Here is a 12,690-nt window from a genome sequence, read left to right as displayed (position 1 = left end):
GAGGCCAACGTGAGCATCCCCATCTGGCAGCTGGAAGGGGGAAAGAAGAGGGAGAAACAGGAATAATTGTAATCACTTGAAAGCTAGCTGATTATGGCACAACCAAAGGATCAGATAGCATTTGCAATTATTGCATGGGATGTGAGAGCAAAATCATTTTAAAAATTGGGCAATATTACCAACTGTTTGTCACTAATTGTGCTTTATGTATTCCTTATCCATTTTCAATAGTTCTATCATGTTTTTTAATACAAGTAGATTGTGTTTGAAGTTACATACATGTGAATCTATATTTGCTAGGGATCGTGTGTGTGTGTGTGTGTGTGTGTGTGTGTGTGATCTTTTTGGATTACATGAATAAGACTCATTTACTGTGTTTCCAGGAATTTGGCAATACTTGGGAATCCATTCTACTTGAAAGTTAAGTCTCAAGGCATCTGTCGAACTCACTTCACTCAATTCTCTTTTCTCCCTCATTCAGGAGTTACTGTGCTTATAAATAACAAATTGCATATTATTGGATGATTGAAACATTTAAATCAAATATTCCCTAATAGAGCACAGTGGCAAAGTTTCAGGTAAAAATACAAAATGGTGTTTAATTGTATGAATGTTACAATAACTATCTTGCTTATCATTCTTACAACTAATATTAAAAGAATCAGAATGTAACTCCTGTGCCTGAAGACAGTTGCTTTATATTTATCTTCATCCATCTTTACTACAGCTTTGTAAAAGGGTGCTGACAGATGAGATAAGATTTCATGGTGATTTGAGGAAGAAATAAATGTATTTTGCAAATAGAAGGGAAAGTAATAATTGTAAATCAGAGGGCAGAGTCTGATCACTTGCCCACAAACCTTCTTTCATTCTTTACCTTGTCTCTGCCTGCCCCTCGGGTCAGAGTTTTCAATTCCCCGATCCACCAACTGTGGATATGGTCTTATAACTTGCTTCAGACAGTGAAAATGAGCAGACGTGACCAGTGTAGACATGCTAAGTGCACTGACGGTGCTTGGCTTACACTCTTGCCATTGACCTTCACTTTGAGAAGAACGTGCTCCGATGGGGACTAAGTACGGCTCCAAGAGAATGAACAGACAGGTAGATGCGACAGGAATCAAATGCACAGCTTTTAGTAAAGCCCAGCTGAGCTTTAAACTGAGCCCAGCAGAGCCATGGCCCACCCACTAAGTAATGAGCAAAACAAATTTGGTATTAATTATTATGCACATTGATTTGTCACTAGCTCTCCAAAGCAGCGTTACATCTATTTCTATGTACACAGAGACGGCCAAAGTTAAAATATTTACAATTCTTTGATGGAATGCATTTCTTCTTATAAGCAGAGATTGTAGTTGTTACCCAGTTACTATTACTTCCTCTATTGTGATTCTGCTCTTCTGTTTTCCCCAAATGGGCTTTTCATGAGTTATTAACTTGCCAAATCTCTGTAGAATGCATTTAGAGATTTGTTCTCACAAGAGTAACAGGGGGTGGAAAAACCTACTGCCTGTACCTCTGGAGTGTCGATACTCACAGAGTGATTCTGATTGTACATCTGTTCTCTCAGGTCACTGGGAAATCTGTGTCTTTTTAAAAATCTTGTATTATTTTTTGTTCATTACTGTTTTATATCACTTTTCAAGGCAAGTTTGTATTTAGAGCAAAATCAAATAACTGAGTCTCAAAAACAATTTTTTTTAAATATGTTTTTCGTCATTGTGTAGAGTTCAAATATGGTCAGATTGTTGAAGAGGCAGATTTATGTTTTAAATATGCTTCTGGAAGTGAGAGAAATCTCTCCTTAAGATGAAGTTATCAGGTTATAAAACCTTGCCCAAAGGATAAACACACTGCAACAGTTTATTCAGTAATTAAAACTGATATTTGGGTAATATGGAAAGAATTGGAAAAATATGGAGGGAATAGGGGAAAAAAATAAAATAATTTTTTTCTCAATGATGAACTGATTAGCTGATTTAACAGAAGTTAGAAATCTTAGGTATATAAATATTACAATATAAGGCCAAAGAGTAGTAAATATTAAAGTCAAGAAAGAACAAATTATTTTCATTATTTTCAGTATTGTTTTAAACTTGTGACCAAAACTTATAAGGTAACTGAATTGACTTTTTTATTTATGAAATTCAAATGCCTTCCCCAAAATTTGCACTTTATTATGCTTTACTTATTAATAAAGATGAGGACATATCTTTAACAAAAGGTGACAATATAAGCGTAAATAACACTATTTTTTAGTACAAATTAATAACCTCCTTCAAATATGTTTCCTGATATCCTGACTCACCCACATAACAATGTCAGGAAGTGCTCATAAGACCTAACCACACAATACATATCAACAGTTAGTTAGTTAAGACTCATTCGAGCAAGGAAATTTATACCCCATAACATTAGACTATAGAATTCATTTAGTCACTGAATTTTGTACTAATCATCCTGAAAAGCACTAAGCAATTTGCGAGTAAAAAGGCAGCTCATTTTACATAAATTTGGACACAGCATAAGTGAAATTATATTCTCAATGCTCAGTTGAATGAACCAACATTTAAGATGATATACTAAGATTATATAAATTTATAATTCCTATTCCACAAGATAACAGTTATGTTAAATGTATTTCAATTTTCAAGTAGCTTTTTTTGCTTTGTTTTTTTTTTTCTTACTAAGTGGTTAAAAATCAATGTGCAACTCACCCTCAACATTAGAAGGTTAGCTCATGATTAAAATTGATAAAATTTATCAGAATGATTAAAGAACAAATATGTTCATCAGATTCCAATATGTTAGATTTAGCCTCAAAAATAAAATAAGCTTTTAGAGTGTATTAGAAAAGAGGGCTATTTTTTTTCTTGCCTATACCACAGTATTCAAACATGTCATAATTCACGTAGTTTATGATATGAAATAACACATATTTTTACATACATTAACTTTGGTGCTATAACTAAAGGCTTCAAATGCAAATATTTCCAATAAAATATACTTTAAAATTCATACATAATAGATAATTACTACAATGTCAATGGAACCTAAAATATTTGGTGCTATATGTATAATGTTTTATGTTTATTAATATAAAATAAACTCGTGATGCAAAAAATAAAATTGTTTACTATGATTCATAAGTTAAGGCATGAATGCAGAAAAAATGGATTTTTCTACTTATATTCATGCTATTTCTTAGGAAATACCGACAATGTTGAAACCACTATATTTAATTTATCTGCAAAGGCTAAAATTTTAATATCTAAAATAGTTGGAATATGCTTATTTTCTAAATAATGTTACAGTCGGTTTAGTTAAAACTACTGAAATGAATGTTATAACATAAAGTTGATATACACCAGTTGATACAATTTATTTTAACCGCAGTCTTAGACATGTATTTTTTTAAATTGCAAGAAATATGTAAAACTTAAATAATAAAAACCCTAGCGAATTTCTACTACACCCGTTCTTTCATTCGATTTTTTCATTTCCCTCTCATTAGCTTCTTACTGAGCGCCTAGAAGGAGATGCACAATTGTGAAATGAAAAGAACATTTATATAAAGTCAAATACTTTCAATTTGAACCTCAGTTTGATCATCTATAGACATGGAAGCTGTGAGAGAGCTCACCCTTCCCTCTTCCCTTTAAAGATGAGATGAGTTAAAGCAAAGGATTAAGCACAGTGCAAGACGTGGAAGGTAGGTGTTTGTGTGAATTAGTGACTATTAATCATTATTGTTTGTCTGTGCAAAGCCCCATTCTTTGCTCTGGCTTAGCAAGCTTGCTTTTCCATGCATAGGCTGTGTATACATGGCTTAATGTGTGTAGCCTAGATGGAAATATAATGAATGTCATAGGCGTCGGGCTTGTTTGAACTCGTCATATGATCCCAAATCAAAGGAGCTACTGCTACATTCAGAAAACCTACGTTTGCCATTGGAGTTGTCAAAACTCTTAGATATTCCAGGGCAAGTTGTCTCAAACCGTTCAGGTAAGTGTGGGATTTATGAGTTTTATGTTTGGTGACGGTGAGCTCTCACATCTACCTCAGAGTAACACGTTCAGCTAACACAATGTCATATGTCAATTATATCTCAGTGAAAACTGGGGAAAAGTAAAAATCAATTAAAAAAAAAGAAGAAACAAGAAAAGAAGGATGTAACTCCAGACATGATAAAGGGCTAATAAATTTTGTTCCATACATTCATCTGGCTATCTCTGATGATGCTTCCATTCAACAAATACTTATACCATAGGGTATTGTACTTTTGTGTGTTATCTACAGACTTGCTACTTAAATTGTAGCGCTTAGAGACCTGAAATTAGTTTCCCCTTCCTTTTTATGTCATTACAAATATAAACTAGGCAGCCATTTTTTACTAAAAGCAAAAAATTAAATCTACTCGTCTGTTTTGAAATTCACAATGAAAATACTTTCGAGAACAGAGAGTTTTCTTTTCTTATGAATCCTTCAAACTTGAGCAGTATCTATGTCTATCAAATAAATTTCATTCTATCTCTCTAAAACATCAATCCTGCATTTTATGCCTTTGAGTGTTCAATCACCTGGCCAGGGCAATTATTTTGTTTTACAACTGCCGTAGCTTTTAAGTTTGGAAAGGTTCGGGTATTTTTTGTGGAAGAGAGTGTTTTTTGGAATGAGTATCAAACTGTTGCTTTTACAGGATACATTTTCTTTATAATAGCTACTGGCATTAATAGTCATCTCTGAAACTGCCCCTGGAAAACGGGCTGATGGGTTGGTATGCAGAATAATCAAAAGAGCTACTGGAGATAATGATGTTTCTTTACAGGAATTTGCTTGAGTAAGATTTTCCCTGTTAGCAAGATGACTACACAGATGCTTAGCAAGTTTAGAAAGGGCTTCCCTTCCCTTTTTCAGCCTAAGGCAAAACTATAAGCTCAAACAGGCTCTGTCCCTTGTAAGAGGTTTGCTTTCTTCAGCAATTCTTAGTTTAATGGGCATAACAAGAAGAAGTGGATTCTATTGTGTAAAACAGCAGGTCAGCATTGGCTCATGTTTTGACTACTATGGAAAAAAATCAGATTTTCTTGTACACAACAGTGAAGACGCTCCCTTTGACTAAATATGTTACTTGGTGTTTTACAAGGCTGATGAAAAGTAACAGGATTAGAATTTTCTCCTTATCGCACGCACTGTCCTCAGTTCCTTTTCGCATATTCCTGTAAGTGCGATGTGACAGTAAAAATAAATCCACGCTCTTATCACTATATACTGAGTGAACTTAAATGACTCCTGGCTTCATCTTTTTCGCACATTGTTAGCATTGTTTTGGTAAGCATTTTATTTAGTTTTCAGGTCTAATTTGATGAAGAATATGTCAAGAACATAAGAAATTACTCAAACAGCGAATATGTATTTTCCCAAGGCCACATATCAATTAGTTTTCCTTCTTACCACTTCCAAATGGAAGACTGTTACCTTCATTTCTTCTTCCCTTTAGCTTTCAGTGACCAATTGCCTAGTTATACCCAACATCCATGCTATGTTATCCCTCTATTTACTTTCCCACAGCAGAATCAAAGTTTAGTATGGTAAAGCTGATGTTGGTCTGAGGCAAAAGAAAATAATCCAATGCCGTATCTCAATGCTACTGTTATTTACCCACAATACCTGTCGTTTCTTTCCTATAAACACACAAACACAGACACACACACAGATACACACACACACACACGCCAGCCCCAGCTAGCCTTCTGGAATGCCACTACCCAATAGAAATATCATACAAGACTTAACATTTCTAATAGTCACATTAAAAACAATAAAAAGGTAAAAATAATCTTAAGAGATATATTATTTAAACCAATACATTCAAAATATTATCAATATGTAATCAACACAAAATATTAATATGATATTTTTACATTCTTTGTCCCATCCTGAGTCTTCAAAACCCAGTTGTAGTTTACACTTGAGTTATTTCAGGAAACCTATGAAGTCAGACAATTAAGTTCGTGAACTCATCCTAGAAAAAGTGCTACATACCTCATTGCTGAATATCACTATGGTCACCTTCAAAGTACTCCCCTTGGGAAGCTACGCACCCACACCAGGGCCTAGTCCACCTTTCAAAGCAACTTTGGAACTCTTTTTCTGGAATGGCCACCAGGCTGTCGTTGTATTACCTTGATGTCCTGAATGTCATCAAAGTGTCTTCCTTTCAACATTTCCTTTATCTTTGGGTAAAGAAAGAAGTCATTGGGGGCCACATCAGCTGAGTAGGCAGGGTGTTCCAAACAGTTATTTGTTTACTGGCTAAAAACTCCCTCACAGACAGTGCCGTGTGAGCTGGTGCATTGTCAGGATGTAAGAGCCATGGATTGTTGATGAAAAGTTCAGATCATCTCACTTTCTCACAGAGCCTTTTCAGCACTTCCAAATAGTAAACTTGGTTCACTATTTTTCCAGTTGGTACAAATTCCTAATGAATAATCGCTCTGATATCAAAAATGTTAGCAACATTGTTGCAACAAGTTCACGAACTTAAGTGTCAGAACTCATGCAGGAAGGGCAGAGATGGCAGTACTGACTTGGCAAGCGGATATCTGGAGACCAGCCACCCTTGGCCCTGGCCATATTCTGAGTCCAGTTGTCCTGTAAACCTATACATTCTACAAACTACCTGCCACCACCTATCCAGTAATTTTTTTTCTTCTTAAGTTTTTGTTTTATTTTTTTTTTTGTTTTACTTACTGGTATTTCACTACCAGGAATCCTGATTGATAAGAACTTGGTTCTCTTTCAAGGTTTCCTTTGTCTGCATATATTTAAACCATCCTTAACAAGCAAAACCATTACTAGATTGTTCTATATAAATTGCAGTCAGTCACGCTTATCAAATTAACACCCTAAAAACTATTAGGTTGGTACAAAAGTAATTGTGGTTTTTGCAATTATTTTTAACATTTTAAACCACAATTACTTTTGCACCAACCTAATAGATATACTGCTGTATGTATATATAATATATGGATTGAGCTGAAATGGAATATTAAGGCTCTTTCTTTAATCTTATACTTTATTTCCCTCCTCAGCAGATTTGTTTTGAGAATACCACATAAGTACGGCTCTTTTCAAGTCTGTTCTCTCTTTTGTACTTACTTTGACTTAATTTTCATGTGCATAATGGCAAAAAGGCACACTTAATTTCTCTTTTCCAAGAAATTCTTTATGCAATATTGGTAAATATCTGCAAAGTAAAAACCTGTTTATGGCTACATCTAAATGTCTAAAATGTTTCAAAGCAACATCCTCCTGGTCCCTATAAATTTTAGAATACTATTCAAATGCCTCAGATTGAATTCTAAAACTTTTCAACATCAGACCTCTAACCTTTATATCCAAAACCATGTGCAGGTGCCCCTCGTTTAAAAAATGACAGTCGTATGATCTTTTGTGACACTCTGTTGTCACAGAACGAGACACAGACCTCACAATCTTGAGTTAAACACTTCATCTAGAAGGTGTTCCACAACACCTTTATGACAGCATTCATTACATTGTATTGTAATTCTTTATTCATGTTTATGTCTTGCGTTGTAAATGCTAAAATTCCTGGAAAATAAAGTCAATACATGTTTACTGAAAGACAAATAGGCAAATCAGCACGACAACAGGTTTAATAAAGATGCACATATTTGTTTTAAACTTAATTATAATCGATAAGAGATTTGCTCCATTCTGTGGTTTTTGTTGGCAAAAACCCACTTGCACTTTGAAATTGAACCTGAATTTGAATAATTGTTCTACCACTTAGGAGTCCTATGACTTCTGGGAAGTTACATGACGTGTCTGAAGCCAAATTCCTTCATTTCTGTAATGCTGATAAAATGCCTAATATTGATACTGTAAAGTTTAAAGGTGATGTAACAAAATAAATGTGTAAATTGTTCAATGTAGCACCTAACTTTTAGGAAGCACTCATTACATTTCACTTTGTTACATATTTGTTGAAAATATTTAATATTTTGATTATTCAGTAAATCTCATTATGCCTACTGTGAATAAAACAATACTGTTAGCATTGTCTGTAAGTCATAACCCAGTCCTGAAAACTTTCAGGAAAAAAATTAAAAGTCATAAGAGGTTAGATATCCCTTATTGATAGCACATTTATATGTGAATATGGGGTGTGAGTGCATGTGTGTGTGTATGGAAGAGAGTAAAAACTTTGTCTATTTTCCAAGTTTAGTGACATTATGTAAATATGAGTTCTAAATGACAATAACCTTTTGTTTTTGTTTCATTATCGTAAGTTTTGTGAAACACAGTGCCACTCCCTAGGTTTGTATTTTCTTTATATCATTGATGGCTAGCAACAATTTGCTGACTTGTACTAAATTTGGTATTTTGGTCTTTTCAATAACTTTCCATTTGGACATCTAATATCCTTGTTGAAAACGTTTCCTGTTATATACATTGTATCTTTTCTAATGTAAATGAATTCACTTTTCTTTCTCATTACTGAGTGCTGCTGTCTTTCTTTACTCAAATGAATAAATGCTAAGAGTACATCTCTAGAAGCACTTATTTGAGTAAAGAATAAAATGCAATCATTACAATATCTTTTATCTTAATATTTTTTGGAACAATGAGAATCATACTCTATCTCCTAGAATTAGATGGATTTTTTAAAACTTTGCATGAACATATGTTTATTTTGATGTCAATTGGTGATGGCCAGAAGAGCCTAATCATTAATTCCCAGCCATCTTTGATAAATCTCTCTAAATTCCTACTGTATTTAAAGCAAAAAAAAAAAAAAAAGTGTTTAATATTCTTAACAAGATTCTTCTCTGTTGAGACAGAGGTTCCGCCATACTGAATTTCCTAAATTTATTAAGATTTTAGTCATTTTAAGGGTATGTTTTATATTATTCATGCATGAATGAATTTACAATATTTTTCCAAATATGAATTTCGTATTAAGATCTAAATACTGAGTTGTTTTTATACATTATCTCAGCTTCTCCATGATAGCTGGTCTAGCAAGTAGGCACAAGTACAACCATGATCCTACGCTTGATTTACTAAAACATATTGGAAATACATAGAGTCTAAAAGAGTACATGTTTGGTTATTACTTCTCTTACACCTGTTGTATAAAATTAAGCAAGCAAAGAGATTAAACATGTTTGATTTTAAAAATACAGACTTGAATTTCACTTGTGGGTGTAGCATTTAATTAGTTGAAAAAAAAATACAGAACATGTTGATAATTTAATTATAAATTATGCTGGGTTATAAAGAGTAAGTTATGTCAAAATATCCATTCCTTATAGGTGCTATGTGTATTTCAACATTACCATATGCTACCACTTTAATTCTTATTAAATTTTATAAAATGCATTGATTTTAATGTCATTTCAAGAACAAGACCCTTTGAGGTGACACTGCTCAGAAGTAATGTCACAGAACTGACCAAATGCAGTTGCCAGGTATTGACATTTGACTGAAAGTAACACCTTTTATGACAAAACTAATGGGGCTCACAAAAAAATAGGAACCTGAGTTAATTTAGCTGAGGGATATTCTGTAATACAATGAGAGAGAAAAATAAATTCCATTACATTCATGGATTTCTGAACATGTTATGACATAAGATAATTGCATTTCTTGAAATAGTCACTTCAGTTTTATCCACTGCCTGTAAAACCAAAGTCTATTGCTTCTTAGCACTGTGTCATATAGTTAACTTACAGAGTTGACCTTGAAATTGTAGAAATATAAGAACTATAGGTATAGAAACTCAGTTTTCAGCAATTTTTTTTAATTGAGGACTCACATTAATACCATTGTTCTGAATATTATGATAGTTCACATTTTAAGGTCTATGAGTAACACCACAAGATTTAGAATCATATTTTCATTCAAAAATATGTAAAAAGATTGTCTGGGTTAATTAAAAGAACAAACAATGATCCATTGTCTTCCAGCATAAGACACAGAGGTCTTAAATCAAAACTTTCTTCACCAATATTTATTTCTCCTGTTTTCAAATTAAGTACTGTTAAAGTCCACGTATTTTCTTTTTCCAGTAATTATTACTCCCAGTGCCAAAACCCATACTAGATTAATAATCACTAAAATAATAATATGTTCACAAACAGAATTAATACTAGGATATAAATAAGGTGCTATAAAAGTGTAACACACTTTCGAGCATGACCTAAACTTAACCTGAGAAAACATTCTTATACTGAAATATGAAATATATATATAAAAAAAAAGTATACATGTTAACTAGGTGAAAGAGGTGAGGCACAAAACAAAACAAACATATAAACCACCTATGTGTTGAGAGGAGAGTGGGGATGGCAAGGGATACCAATTACAAACTTGAGAGTGGTGGGAGATACAGCTGGAGAGAAAGGCAGGGACTGCAGCCTGCAACGGTGTGTCAACCATGTTTAAGACTGCATGTTTTATCCAAAGAGAAATGGAAAGCTATTGAAAGTTTTGACTCTTTTGTTTTGCTTTGTTTTAATGTAGTGGTGGCTTCCTATGGAAATCTGAATTTTGAAACATCACTTTGGATACAGTATAAAGAAGTATGGGAGAGGAAGTTAAGAGACGACGCATCATTTTCCTATCTTTCAAGGACTTATCTACTTATCATCTGTATTCCTGTTTCCTAGAACATCTTCTCTCTAAATGTATGAAATGTAGCATTGACATAATATTTATCTTTGTACAATCTTTTGACATTAGACATGGGGAGAGCACATATGAATCTATCATCTTACTGTCAGTATATAAGAAGTAGATAGATTATGGTGCCTTTTCTGGAGTTGATTGGTGGATGTTATTGATTCCAATTTGCCAAAGCCTACTGAAACTATTTAAGGTTACTAGATGCCCAAGTGTGCAATTACTTCAGAATTGAGAGTTAAGGTCACGTGTTCAGATTTTACTGTACAAAATATTTACCTATTACAACACAGCTCATCATAAGAGATGGATTACTATGCTGAGAAACTGCAAGTACTGAACATTCTTAAATGTTTATAAAAAATATATTCATAGAACTAGGCTTGTGTCACTTGCCTGTCCCCTTCCCCCAATATTGGGATTTCAAGTCAAGCCAGATTGTCTGCCCATTTTGCATACTTCCGGTGAAACGAGACCAAAAGTACTAAGGAGAAGACATACCACCCTGGAAAATAACTGATGAGTTGTATCTTCCTAAATATCACCAAGTCAGATAAATATTTCTTCTTTTCCTCTAAAAAATAAAATTCTGTCAACATACTTCTATTTGATAATTGCATATGTGTGTGTGCACATATATGTTTCTCTAACTATATATTTATTTAGTTAGAAAGTTACTATTCATTAATGTAAACAAAATAAATTAAAGTATTAAAAACTAAAACCATAACAAGATTGAAAAGAAAAGTCTGATCATATTAACATTTAAATTTTGTTAAACAGTTTGGTATAAAGCAGTTAGTGAGGTAGAAAGAGGACTTGGAGGACATATAAAGGAACACCGAGAAATAAATGTTCATGGAAAGAGAGATTATTTTATTTACTTGTATACCAAATCATGGGAAGGAGAAAGAGAGGAGGGAAGGAGGGAGGGAGAAAATGAAATTTTATTTTTTTTTTTCTGTTTTAGAAAATAGACGTTTGATCCATCCGTGACAAAGGGCATTGGTCCTTCTAGATAACACAAGGAGGGAATGAAATAATTCCAACTGCTCTCTTCGAGGGCAGATCATCCACTGCGTTTCAAAAGACAAAAACTCTTTTCAGTAGGATGAAGAGTTCTCGTGTTGTTAAGAACTGGAGCGCGTTCTTTCATTCAGTATCGTTTTACCGTGACAGGCTATGTTTTAGATTTTGGATTTAAAAAGAGCTTAAAAGGATAAAATCCCTGTTTTTTTATGGAAGTCAGGGGATACTAATCACAGAAATAGGAATGCAAGTGCAATTATGATCAGTTCCATAAAAGGAAGTACACAGCAAATAAGAGGAAAACACTTGTTATAGGAAGTTAGAGAGATATTGATAAGGAAGTATAGATTGAGCTGAGATCTGAGAGATGAGAGAGTCAGATCATTCAAATATAAGTAACAGTATATGCAAATGTCCAGGGGATGGAAGAAGGACCATGAGCACATGGACCGAGAGAAGACTAGTGTGCCTGGACCCGAAAGACTGTCACGTTCTACTTAAGAAGGGAAATGCATTCTGAGAAATGAGTCATTAGGCACTTTCATTGTTGTACGCACCTCACAGAGTATGCCTGCACAAACCTCCATGGTACAGCCTACGGCACACGCAGGCTATAATAATCCATTGCTCCTACAAACCTGTACAGCGTGTGATGGACTAAATACTGCAGGCAATTGTAACACAATGTAAGTATTTATGTATCTAAACGTAGAAAAGGTAGTAAAAACATGATATAAAAAAATAAAAGGTGGTCCATGTGTATAGAGTGCTTACCAAGAATGGAGCTTGCAGAACTAGACGCTGCTCTGGGTGAGTCAGGGAGAGAGGGTGAGTCAATGTGAAGGCCTCGGACATGACTGTAAATATTGCAGACCTTATAAACACTGTATACTTAGGCTACTCTTTATCAAACAACACAAGATTAAATCAAGCACAAGAGAAAGTGAT

General features: G+C 33.9%; 1 long non-coding RNA gene across 8 annotated transcripts in view; it reads right to left on the bottom strand.

The window, feature by feature from the left end:
- The window catches only part of LOC109456613 (uncharacterized), a 311,202-nt gene that overhangs the window by 184,111 nt on the left and 114,401 nt on the right, over positions 1–12,690 (bottom strand). The window lies entirely within an intron of this gene.

The sequence above is a fragment of the Rhinolophus sinicus genome, chromosome 15 (assembly GCF_057876585.1).
Source record: "Rhinolophus sinicus isolate RSI-liver-muscle chromosome 15, RSI-T2T, whole genome shotgun sequence".
NCBI lineage: Eukaryota > Metazoa > Chordata > Mammalia > Chiroptera > Rhinolophidae > Rhinolophus > Rhinolophus sinicus.
Note: the sequence above shows the minus strand (reverse complement) of the source record. Positions and strands in the feature narration are given on the sequence as shown.